The sequence below is a fragment of the Microtus ochrogaster genome, chromosome 17 (genome assembly GCF_000317375.1).
Source record: "Microtus ochrogaster isolate Prairie Vole_2 chromosome 17, MicOch1.0, whole genome shotgun sequence".
NCBI classification, from domain to species: domain Eukaryota; kingdom Metazoa; phylum Chordata; class Mammalia; order Rodentia; family Cricetidae; genus Microtus; species Microtus ochrogaster.
The window spans coordinates 7359824-7372193 of NC_022019.1; the positions used below are offsets into that span (position 1 = coordinate 7359824).

Sequence of the window (12370 nt, forward strand, 5' to 3'; positions counted from 1 at the left end):
AGAGGTTAAAACTAATGGGCCAATCAGTGTTTAAAAGAATACAGTTTCCATGTAATTATTTCAGGTAAAGCTAGCCGGGTGGCGGGACACAGCCCGCCGCTCTTATTACAACAGTTTTGGTTTTCAATACAGGGTTTCTCTGCAGCTTTGGAGCCTGTCCTGAAACTAGCTCTTGTAGACCAGGCTGGCCTTGAATTCACAGAGATCCGTCTGCCTCTGCCTCTCAAGTGCTGGGATTAAAGGCGTGCACCATCACTGCCTGACCTGTTCTTTCTATTTATACACAGTTACGTTTAGAAAATGATGATTTTGTGTCTAGTTTTCCAATCATGATGCATTCACTTTAAAGAGGGACAATATAATGTTTCTATTGCATAGAAAGGGCTGAGTATCCTTTTCTCTCTCTGCTGCTCTCCAATTCCTTATGTTAGTCTACTTTCTGTGGGACTGTAGAGACCACAAGCCCCATTCTGCCCTCCATCTCATCTCCTTGCATAAATCTCCCCTTGGTCTGCCCCGCCCTTTTCATGATGGTGCTGAGATTTTAGCTGCTCCCTGTTCCCCATCAGCAGCAATCTCATCTGCCAGGTTCTTTTGAGTCTACCTTGAACTTCAAGTCCCCTGGATCTCAGCTTTTTTTCCTATTTCCTGAGTCATGGGCTGCTTCAAGAGCTTCTGAACTAGCCTTCTGCTAGTCCTACAGGTAGAATACTGATGACTCCCCATTAAATACAAGATGAAGATCAAACATTCCCACCTAGAATCTGAAGCAAACCCCACTATTCTTGGATTCATAGGCTTCTTGGCCTCATTTTCTACCATACTCCCCGTGTCCTTCCCATACAGGTGTTCTTCCCAAATGTGTCTCACTGTATCAAATGACAGTCCCTTCGTTCAAGTACCCGGACGGTGAGTCCTTCACAGGAAAGCCACTGGTGAGTATAGTTTCCTTTTCCGAATTGCCAGAATGGGTCTACCTCTTCTAACAATACTCCCATCACGACTCCTCCTCCGTCAAATACAATAAACCTGGGACATTTGCAGTATATATCATAGTAATTTTAATTTTATACAGCCTTTCTCCCCCTAGATTATAAACTTCTCAAAATCAAGGACTGTAACTTTGAATCATTTCCACATATTCTAGCAAGACCCTTCATTCCCAGTGGGCACTATATAAATATTTGTAACAGAAATGAGCAAACATTTCCTTGAAATCCGAGTGGGTTAAGCCACGGTGTGAGAAAACTCCTCAGGATCCTGAGATGGGCTCCAGCTCTGCTCATTTGCTTTCTGTCTCCTCGCTGACAGAAACATGTTGGACACTCTACTATGTGCTATAGAAATGAATGAGACAGGACGGAAGGATCTGAGGACGTTGAGCAGAAGGGACTTTACAAACCCTGCTCCTTGGCTCGTGCTCAGAGTGCTGCATGGACATTGTCCTGATCACGAACAATAACATTGCATACAGTGCTGATAACCTAATGGGGACATGCCAGTGTCCTTTGGAAGTCCTTTGATCACATTAATATATTTCTTCCTTGCTTGGGGCTCAGGGAATGAGGATGACAGAGAAGACAGAGAAGGAGCAAGTGGCAGAAAAGAATGACTTGGGAAAAATGAAAGGTCCAAGGAGCAAGTTAAAAGGGCTAGAGGTGATTGATAACCTTCGGGGTGTCTAACTGGTACCTTGCTCTGCCTGCGGCCCCTGCTGGTCTTTGATCTTCCTCTCAGCTCATCCCATCTGCCTCCTGGTTGGAAGGACCAAGAGCAGGGATGCAGCTACTTCTTCCTTGGCTCCATCTGCAGCTTTGCTTCCTTACGGCCTGAGTGGTTATACACAGGTATCGAAATTTGAAGGGACTCAGTTAGGGCTGTGGCTCAATGGAGGAGCACTTCCTAGCACGAACAAAGCCCCAGGCTCTAGACTAGATTGGAGGGGCATTTTTGTGGGTCAAAGTATGTTCCCCAAAATGGTATGTTCAAATAATGGCCCCCAGATACCAATAAATGTGGCCCTGAGTGAAAATGAGTCAGATGTAATTAAATAAACATAAGGCCATACTGGATCAAAGGAGGACCCAGTTCCACAGTCCCTTTAAAAGAAAAGGGGGATGATTGCAACATACCACACATGCACACATGCACATGCCAACAGCAGCAACAGCGATGTGATAAAAGAAACAGGGACCAGAACAATGCAGCAGTAAGCCATGGAACCGAAGTTAGAGGAGGCAAGAAAGGATTCTCCACAGAGCCTTCAGGAGAGGCATGACTGCCAGTGCTTTCAAACCTCCCCCACCTGGGAGAGAACGCACTTTTGTCATTTCGAGCCATCCGGTTGGTGGGCATTTGCACGGCACCCCTACGGAACTGATACAGGGACTAAGGAGATTGAGTAATCAGAGACCTCAGAGCAAGAAGAAAGCTATGAGAGTTCTCCCCTCCCAAGGCGGAAGCTAATCCATTTGGCTCGTGTCACTAAACAATGTGGTCTGCACTACTTAGAAACTATTCTGTAACATTAAGTTCTGGCTGGGCAATTTCACTTTATTAAGGCTTGAAATCCCAACCAGAACAAAGAAGCTGCCACTGAAGAAAACATGGGAGTCGGCCAACTCTTGGCATCCAGTAGTTAATAAATACTTGTTGAATGAATACATGGAAATGGAATTATCAGAAAAGATCCTAGGACATAAAAGCAGAACTTCTAATCCTGAGCCCCAGAATATGGAGCTTTTGCCGTCTGAGCTGAGAAACTCAAGAGCTTTAGGGGAGCCCCAAAATTCAAGAGGAGTGGGCCTGGCATGAAATGTGTATAAAGCAATGGGCTAAGGCATTGCAGAAAGCTCTCCAGTCAGGGAAACAGAATGGATGGATCCTAAGATGGATCTAAGAGGTAATGGAGCATGTACTCATGGCTCATAAAACACGTAGTGAGGCGAAATAATTGGTCATGATGCAAGCAAAGAATGCTTCATCTTTCTTTGTTCGCAGTTTCCTTCTCAGCATCTACTGATTGTCTCTAGCAGCAAGCAGGAGCAGGTGTCAAAAGGCTCCAGGTGAGATGCTGGCCACACTGCCCCTCCCTAACAGCCCATGGGAATCTCTCCTTCCCCAGCACCCAAAGACCCAAACCACCCCAACTGCACCAGGATCCTGAAGCCCTTTCCCTTCAGGTTATATGCAGTCTTCAGAGCAAATTGCTGCCTGGCTCCATCTGGAAGACTTCCAGCCTCCCCAGGAACGGAGCTTTTATTTGCTCTGGGTTCTCTGAGTGGCACTGCCCAGTTGAACTTCTGAAATGATGGAGTATTCTACCTACCCAGACCTCTACTAACTTGAACTGTAGTAACTGTAACGGCTGAGCTTGCTTTAAACTTTTGACTTAATTAATTTAAATTTAAGCAATTTTTTCGTGGTTGGTACCTACTATATCTACAAGCCAGTGTGAGATGTTTAAGGAAACGGACCATCTTCATTGCGTCTCTCTTCTCCTGCCTCCTCACCCCTGACTCTGAGTGACAAGAACCAGGTCATGAGCATCCTGTCCCTGTTCTGCCTGTGGAGTAAGAAACATTTTAGGGGACTGGTGGAGTTGCAAAGGACCCCACTACCCACCCATCTGGAGAAGCCATCACTGAAAGGAATTTGATCACAGGAATGAATTAACCCAGCTCCACTTGGATTTTCATCTGACAGTTCAAGTGACCTGTATGTCGGTCACTCAGCACTTTTTAACAGCCACTAAGTGACTTTTTTTTAATCAATTAGTAGGAAAAATTTAATAAAATATGAATAGGAAAGACAGAGTGAACCAGCATTTTCTTTCAGGAAGAAGACACCACACTTCAATTTAAGAAAAACCCCTTTACGGTCCAGGTCTTTTATTTCCTTTTGTACTTCAGGCCAGGAATTTGTACTGAATGGGCTCCAGCAGCTCAGGCTCCGTCCTGTTAGTCCTCACGATGTGTGCTTCTCTGGGTGGAGCAGGCTGGCGCTTCAGCTGAACCCAGGTGCCCTTCTCTTTGGCTTCCTTTTTCTTCTGGGGGTTCTCCATCACCTGCTTCAGGAAGCTGTCTCTGCTCTTCGAGTGCTTGATGTGTTCAATCCGCACAGTAATTCTCTTGGCAAGAATCTTGCCCCTAACTTGCTTGTTTACAATGATGACCATAGCATGCTAGGTGACATTATAGACTCTCACGGTTTTGCCATGGTAACATTTATAGGGCATTCCTTTTGAACAGTGCCCATTCCCTTGATGTCTACAATATCGTCCTTCTTGTAGATTCGCATGTGCATGGCCAAAGGAACAACTCCATGTTTCCTAAGGGCCTAGAGAACATATAGCGAGTGCCCCTCCTCCTTCCCTTTGTGCTTGTCATGTTGGCGAGTTACTAAAAGATGGCTACCATGGCCAAAAATGCCACTAAGTGATAGACTGTCACACTGCTCAGGAGGGGCTTCCCTCTAACTGGGGAGAACTCATCATTCATCAATGAAATAAAATTCATATTAAAATTAGATATTCAGGAAATGTGTGTCTATTGTCTAACTTTAGCTTATTTGTTTTGTCTCTGTCTCTCTCTGTGTGTGTGTGTGCACGCACACACGCACATGCACATGCGTGCACACACTAAGTAACTGCTAGTGATCTTGGAGACCAAAGATGATGATCTGCCATGTGGTTGCTAAAAACCGAACCCCAGTCCTCGCAAAAACAGCAAATGCTCTTAACCACTGAGCCATCTTTCCAGCCCCCAAACCTAGGGTTTTTACAGGAAGATACTGTGCCTTTTCTAGGGTACAAAGACTCTTCCATCTCAGTCAGAACTCTCACTACTTACCGTGGTTCTCTCTGAGTTACATCAGGGAGTCTTGGGAAATCTTAGAAACAGTCCCCATCTAGTTCCTACCAAACATGAACTTGCCTTTGATCAAGCTTCGCAGGGCGTTTACATGCGCAGTGTTGAAAAGCACTAATCTAAACAGAGTTGTCCACACTGATGCCACTGAAAGATGTAATAGACTGGTCTTTGATATTGTATTTTATAGGATATTTAGTATATTTTCAGAAAGCTCACCAGTTATCTAATTATCTAATAATTATTGTATTAGGGAATACAAGAAACAAAGGATTGGAAGAACCATGAGAGGAGGTTTCTCAAGTCTTTCATATGCTGACATTTCAGCGAGTGGTCCTCATTTTGCTTGTCACTGCTTGGTGAGAAAATGGGCCAGAAGAGTAGATTGGGGCCCTAAAGTGGCCACAGATCTAAAGGGTAAATGTAGGGCAAGTAAGTACAATTATCTATGTTTGCCTGGTCCAAAGCTCACAAAAAGGAGGTTCATGATATTAAATTCAGGATGGTTACCTCCTATCTCAAATATCTAGCTTGGGTTTGGGAGCCACACCAAACAGTGACTACACAGTTAAAACCATCAGTAATGAGTGGGGTTGATTCTTTCTTCCCTCGGTTGGCCCAAGGAGACAGAGGACAGGCTTGTGTCCAGGCTCACATCATCTCAAGCAAAATGCAATTTTCACTCCAACTTCAATAAAAGTTTTAATAGGCAAAGACTCCATGAGCCTGGGGTTTTCTGTTTGTTTGTTCTGGTTTACCCACCTTTCCCCCTTTTCAAAGAGAGGAATCCAGAATCTTAGGCTGCCTCCTTAGACAACCAAAATGACTTTCCAGTTCTCCAGTGGTTTAAATTTGAGAAATTCCTTAGTACTGTGGAAAGGCATTGAGATTAAAAACCCTACATTTTTTAATATTTCCACCTGTCACTACTGATAAAAATTTGGGCAAGCCAATGGTTTTGTTTTTGTTTTTCATATTGCTAATCATATAAATATTTTAAATGAGGGGTTTCCACCAGTTTCTCCCAAACTGGAACCCTTTGGAATTAATTTCACAAAAGGGCTGAGTGGTAATGACACATGCCTTCAGTCCTGGCACTCAGGAGGCAGAAGCAGGATTTTCTCTGCGAGTTTGAGATCAGCCTGGTCTACAGCCTGAGTTCCAGGACAACCAGGATTGTTACACAGAGAAACCCTGTCTCAGAAAAAAGAAAGAGAAAGAAAGAAAGAAAGAAAGAAAGAAAGAAAGAAAGAAAGAAAGAAAGAGGGAGGGAAAAGAATTTCACAAACGAAAGATAACAAGAGTTCAAATAACTGTTCTCTTTTTTTAAAAAAGCTTAACATCAGAATTATCCACTTAAACACAAAAATACTACCCAGAATGTTCTCTTTAGCTACTGTGCTTTGTTGGGTCCCCAGATTAAAGGGGAGGACTAAGCTATCTCAAGCACAAAGTCTCTCATAACTTCCGGAATTAGCATGGAACTGATATTTAGCAGCCTTGACTGAAAATGAACCTAAATCCTCTTTAAGCTGTAGTTCGAGCCTAAATCCTCATAGTCTGGGGGCTTAGGGACAGCAAGTCACCGTTTTCTGAACAAAGATTTGGTCTGTAGACTCCATGGAGATTGGCGCGCACCAGGGAGGGGGGTGGCCCCAGGAACTTGCCGGCGGGGGGGGGGGGGGTGGAGTGGGAGAAGGAAGCATAATTTCACAGGTGATGCGGCCATAGGTCTTTCGGGTCAGAGGCAGAAAAGAAGGTGACTCCCGCGAGTGCATTTCTTAGCCTCTGCTAAGAAGGTAATGCTTGCTTTTTTTTTTTCAATTCTGGAAACCCAACCTCGGGTCTTAAACTCGACCCTGTATCACCCCATCCCCCAGCTCCATTCTCTATTGCCTTGAGAGACTTCTGACAGTCACTGCTTTGTAAAAATCAAGAGCAGGTCTGTCCTTAGGAGGGACACCTGAGAATTGTTCAGTCTCCGAACATCCTGGGGACTTAGTAATGACTATTAAAATACCACCCGTGTCTTAGAGAAAATCCGACTCCTCTGTAAGAGGATTCACATCCCCGGCTTGCACCAAACATGAAAGCTCTACTAGCCATGGGAGCGGACCGGACTGCAATGAACCAAGGACACACTCCGGACAGGAAACTGTTCTTTGGTTACAGCACAGATATGAACCCCACAAAAGGAGATGATAAGCTATATTTACAATACCATTTATTTGCTTCTGTTTTAACTGTGAACTTGCTGTATTCCAATACATTTTTGGTGTTACACACGGCAGCTACAGGGAAGCCTGTAAAAAAATGACTTGAAATCCCCATGTCAAGTGGAGCATGAAGATTCGGTTTCATTTTCAAAACTGCCCTGTGGAGACGTAAGCCTTACAAAGCGATTCTCGTTTTACTCCATTAGAGCTCCAACAGCTGTGGGGTTAATTGTAAAATGTATTTAACTCAATCTGAAATTTAGAATTTTGATCTCTGAAGAAAGTATTTGGAAAGCATAATATTTTGGAAGAGTCTCACACCTGCTTTAAAGAAAGGGAGTGGGGGGTTTAAAACTTTGATAGAGCATCAGAAAGCATGCAACATTGTGAGATTTTAACAAAGCCGACTCTGGTAAAAATGCCTCAGATCTGCAGTGTGCAATCTCCTCTGCACAGCTATCTGGATTAGTAGCATTTTCTTCCTCCGTCCTCCCAGGCACATCGTATTCCCACCAGCATACAGAAACCTTATACAGACTCAAGTGAACACTTCTTTTCTTCACATGCAAGTATACAAATATCGATACACTTGCTCATCTGTATTTCTGTTTGCTCACTAGTCACCCATAATAGCCAGGCTTGTAAACCCAGTGTATCTTTCTCAAGTTGCATCCACCCTCTGATGTGTTAACTAATCAGAACCCAGGGCCACAGTGAGTTTGCAAAGCCTATTCCATCACAGGTGTCCACAGCAGGGAGAAAACTGTCCCCTCTGTGGCTTGCATGTCTGTACTGACGGTCCATGGGACACACAGCCACCTTCCCCCCAACCACAGGCAACTTCAGATAGGGCTGGTGCCAGTTTTACCTGCATCTCAGGCAAGGTGTAATTCATCATTGCCATCATGGCTGAAGGAAATTCCAGTGCGGAATGTGTAATGCATCTTTTTTTGCAGCCTTGATAATTGTGGTATCTACATTAGAGAAAAATAAATAATTCTGTCTCTCTGTGTGATACATGAATGTGGATATGTAGGTATGTGTGCCCTGTGCATGCATGCAGAAGCCAGAGGAAGATGTAAAGCGGCTGTTTTGGCTAAGCTGGTTGGCCAGTGAGCTCCCAGGATCCACCTGTCAATCAATCTCCCAGTGCTGAGGTTACAGGTATGTGTATCTATGTGCAGCTTTTTTTTTTTTTTTTTTTTTTTTTTTTTTTTTTTTTTTGGTTTTTCGAGACAGGGTTTCTCTGTGGCTTTGGAGTCTGTCCTGGAACTAGCTCTGTAGACCAGGCTGGTCTCGAACTCACAGAGATCCGCCTGCCTCTGCCTCCCGAGTGCTGGGATTAAAGGCGTGCGTGCACCACCATCGCCCGGCTTATGTGCAGCTTTTTATATGGGTCCTAGAGCTTCTAAGTAAGGTCCTTGAGCTTGCCCACTAAGCCATCTCCTCGGACCCCAAACAAATAAATATTCTTATATTTATTTCTTAGGTCTCATGTGCTATCTCACTGATTTTCTCTATTTTAAATTCATCATAAGATTTGCGTTGAAATTTACAAACACTCTACAGTCATCCACAGCGGAGTGGTTCCCGGTCTTTGTTTCACCATGGGTACCAAACTCTGAGGCTGCTCAAGTCTCCCACAAAAATGATACAGTATTTTCATAGAATCTGTACACATCCTTCCATATACTTTATCTCTAAATTACTTACAATGCTTGACACAATATAAATTCTCTCTATGCATGATAGTCATATTATAGCATTACAGAATAATAGCCCTCAAAAGTCTGCACATGTTTAGCACAGACACAGTTTTTCCAACTGTTTCCTTGGGGCGTGTGTGTGCATATGCCGCATGTGTGGAGATTGTTGTCCTCTTTTTTAATTGTTGCTGCCTTTTAAGCTATGGCCATCCTACTCAGCAGCTGCAATGCTGCTGTAACCAGCAGCAGTTACGCTGCAAGAGTTGCAGCCTAAGGAAATTCTGTTCCCTCAGGCACCGGCTCTTTCAAAGCTACCAAGGAAACCTATTTAAATCTCTGTCCCTCTAAAGAGCTCAGGATTCAAAGGTTGAGGTAGAATTCTGCTCCCCAGAGAGGCCGAAGAGCAAGCAGCTCACCTCCTCACATCTCCCAAGAAGTTTTTGAGCTTCCCTTCAGCCCTCCTTAAAAACCCTTCACCCGGCTCCTCCCTACAACTTCCTGTCAGCTAGCTGCTGACTTAACCTCTTGACTGCAAGTGAATTTTATTTAATCAGACACATCTTTGCATTATTAAAAAATGTTCCAGAACATAAACGAAAGTAACACACTGTAAAATAATATTCTACAACAGAGATGTGTGTGCAAGCATGTGGGGGGTCAGAGGTCAACATCAGGTGATTTCTTTAATCAGTTTCCACCTTGGTTTTAGACACAGGGTCTCTCAGTGAACCTAGGGCTGGCTCCTAGGACACACTGGATGGTCCAGGAGTCTTCCTGTCTCTTTCTTCCCAGCACTAGGATTCAAGCCAGTACCTCCATGTCTGGCTGTTTATATATGTACTGGGGATCCAAACTTGGGTCCTCATACTTGTACATGAAATGATCTACTGAATGAGCCAATTCCCCAGCTTCTCAAATATTTTGGACATATATATGTATGTATGAGTGTGTATGTATGTATAAGTAATGTTTTGTGTGTGTGTGTATAATAAATGTGTATGGATTCAGAACCAGGACAGAGAGAACTAATTGCATTCTCCATATCTACATTTAAATGAAAACCATAATCTTCTTGTAGTTCATTTATAGCCAAGTGTAGTAGTATGTGCCTATAGTCCCAGGTCCCTGCAAGGCTGAGACTAGAGAATCACTTGAGCCCAGGAATTAGAAGCCAGCCTAAACAACAGAGTGGAAAGCTGTCTTTTAAAAAAGTGCTTCTGGCGAAACACTCACACATAAAATAAAATGAATAAGTCTTAATTATTTATTTGTTTGTTTCTCTGTAGCTTTGTAGCCTGTCCTGGAACTCACTCTGTAGACCAGGTTGGCCTTGAACTCACAGAGATCCACCTGTCTCTACCTCCCAAGTGCTGGGATTAAAGGTGTGCGCCACCACCGCCCGGCTAAGTCTTCTTTGAGTCGCGCATGAATGATGCCTTTGGTGACACCAAGTTGTCTGTTGTGCTGGTAGAACCACCACCGCTGAACCTTCCCAGTGCTAGCCTAAGTTCTCAGGAACTGTCCGGTGGCCCTGGTGATGGTCCCTGAAGCTGGAGCTCTTGTGGTCAGCCCGGTCAAGCTCTGGTCTCTGTCCTTTTACCACATACCCTCTCCTTCTTTGGTGGCCTGACTCCTGCTCTTGGTGGCCCTGTCCTCCAGTCCCTCTTCACAAAATGGTTTTTACTTCTGTGGATTTAATAAAAACTTCACTGAGTCGCTTTAAAAAATAATTTTAAACAAAGTATTAAAGAAAGGGCTGGAGAGATGAATGGCTCAGTGGTTCAGGGTACTCATTACTCTTATAGAGGACCTGGTCTTGGTTCCCAGAACCCACATGTGGCTCATAAATATCTGAAACTCTACTTCTCACCTCCAAGGACACTGATGATACTTTTCAAGAAGTTTATTTGAGAAGCAAATGTTTTAGCTGAGCTGGTGTTACACACCTGTGGTGAACTTAGAGACAATGGCACCATCTCCTCTGAGGTGTCCAACCAAATCACAAAGACAAAGCTTCAACCCCTTGCTCTTTTTTATCATAATAAAAACTATGAAGACGATGCTCCTCCATTTGCTTTTCTGTTGACTTAAGGCGTAACTGTTAAGTCGGACGGTGCTAGCACACACCTTTAATCCCAGCACTTGGGAGGCAAAGGCAGGCAGAGCTCTATGAGTTCAAGGCAGCTTGGTGGAGGGCCTACCCACTGCCTTCCAGTTTAAGATTTGTCTCATGTGGTCACAGAACTGTATAGGCACTGAGTAAAGCCAGACACAGAAAACCTCTAAAACAGTATAGTATGCTTTAAAAGGTGCTTAGGTGCTGAAGAAAGGAAAGAAAATAGGTAGACTGTCATAGAAAAAAAGTTTAAAAATAATAAGGTCTTTAAAGAAAGAGCAAAGTAATATAAAAGGAATAAGCCATGTACGGATGGAAAAGACAGAGGGCATCTGGATCCTGTATGGTGCTTTGTTAAGCTAGAATTTTTAAATGCTGATGAGTGAACACAGCTGCTGAGAGACACTGGCCTGCAGAAGGGACTGCTGAATTAAACCAGACTATATGCTTTAGGAATGTCTTGGCTTCAGAACAGAAGTCTGGAAATGTGTGGTGTTGGGGGAGAGGTTGTGTTTTTGTTTCCACGGGAAACAAAAAGCTATAGATTCCTTCTGAGTTAAATAAGATCAGACTTGCCTGGGGAAGACCTCCTGAGGATCTTGGCTACAGACATGAAGGGAAACATCAGGAAAGACTAAAGGACAAGCGAGATATATGCTGATCTGATCCCGCAACATGGGAACAGCTCTGAGACTGGATGAAACATGACAAACCTTGGACAGAAGCCTCATGACTTATTATTACAAACCATCCTTTCATATGACATGGACAGAGCTTTAGACGAAGTCCAAACAGACTTATAAAATTGGAAGATACCTATAACCTACTCAAACATAAAACAAAATCATCTTTAGCTGATTTGTACACACCACACTTTCCATACTTGTGTTAGCCGGGCAGTGGTGGTGCCTGCCTTTAATCCCAGCACTTGGGAGGCAGAGACAGGCAGTTCTCTGTGAGTTCAAGACCAGCCTGCTCTATAGAGTGAGTTTCAGGACAGGCTCCAAAGTTACAGAGAAACCCTGTCTTGAACCCCCCCCCAAAAAAAAAGCAGCAAAAAAAAACCCCATACTTATGTTAAGGTAAATGATTTCAGAAAAGGATCACACAGCATGAGACAAGCAAGTGATCCAACCTCTCAGAATGTCTCTGTTGCAGTTTTCTCAAAATTCTGCATTCAGAACAATTTCAAAGCTGCTAGCTGAGCTGGTCCTGTCTCACAGACTATGCTAGCCAGGACTTCAGATAAGCCCTGAACTTTTACATTCCATAGAGGCTAGACAACAAATAATGCAGCCAGTTTTCCCTGGACTTGACCATAATCTAAATTTTCTCAGGGTCCCCTAAGGATACCATTACCCCCAGATAATAGGAAGTAATTTGGAGAACACAACACTCATATTCCCAAGAGGTGGGTGGGTGGTTTTTGGTCATTCAGTGGATTACTGGATATTTATCATCATT

At 43.7% G+C, this 12370-nt stretch overlaps 1 pseudogene; it reads right to left on the minus strand.

Annotated features, from left to right (window-relative positions):
* Window positions 1-3907: 3907 nt before the first annotated feature.
* LOC101979482 lies at window positions 3908-4388 on the minus strand (annotated as a pseudogene).
* Between the last annotated feature and the right edge of the window lie 7982 nt (window positions 4389-12370).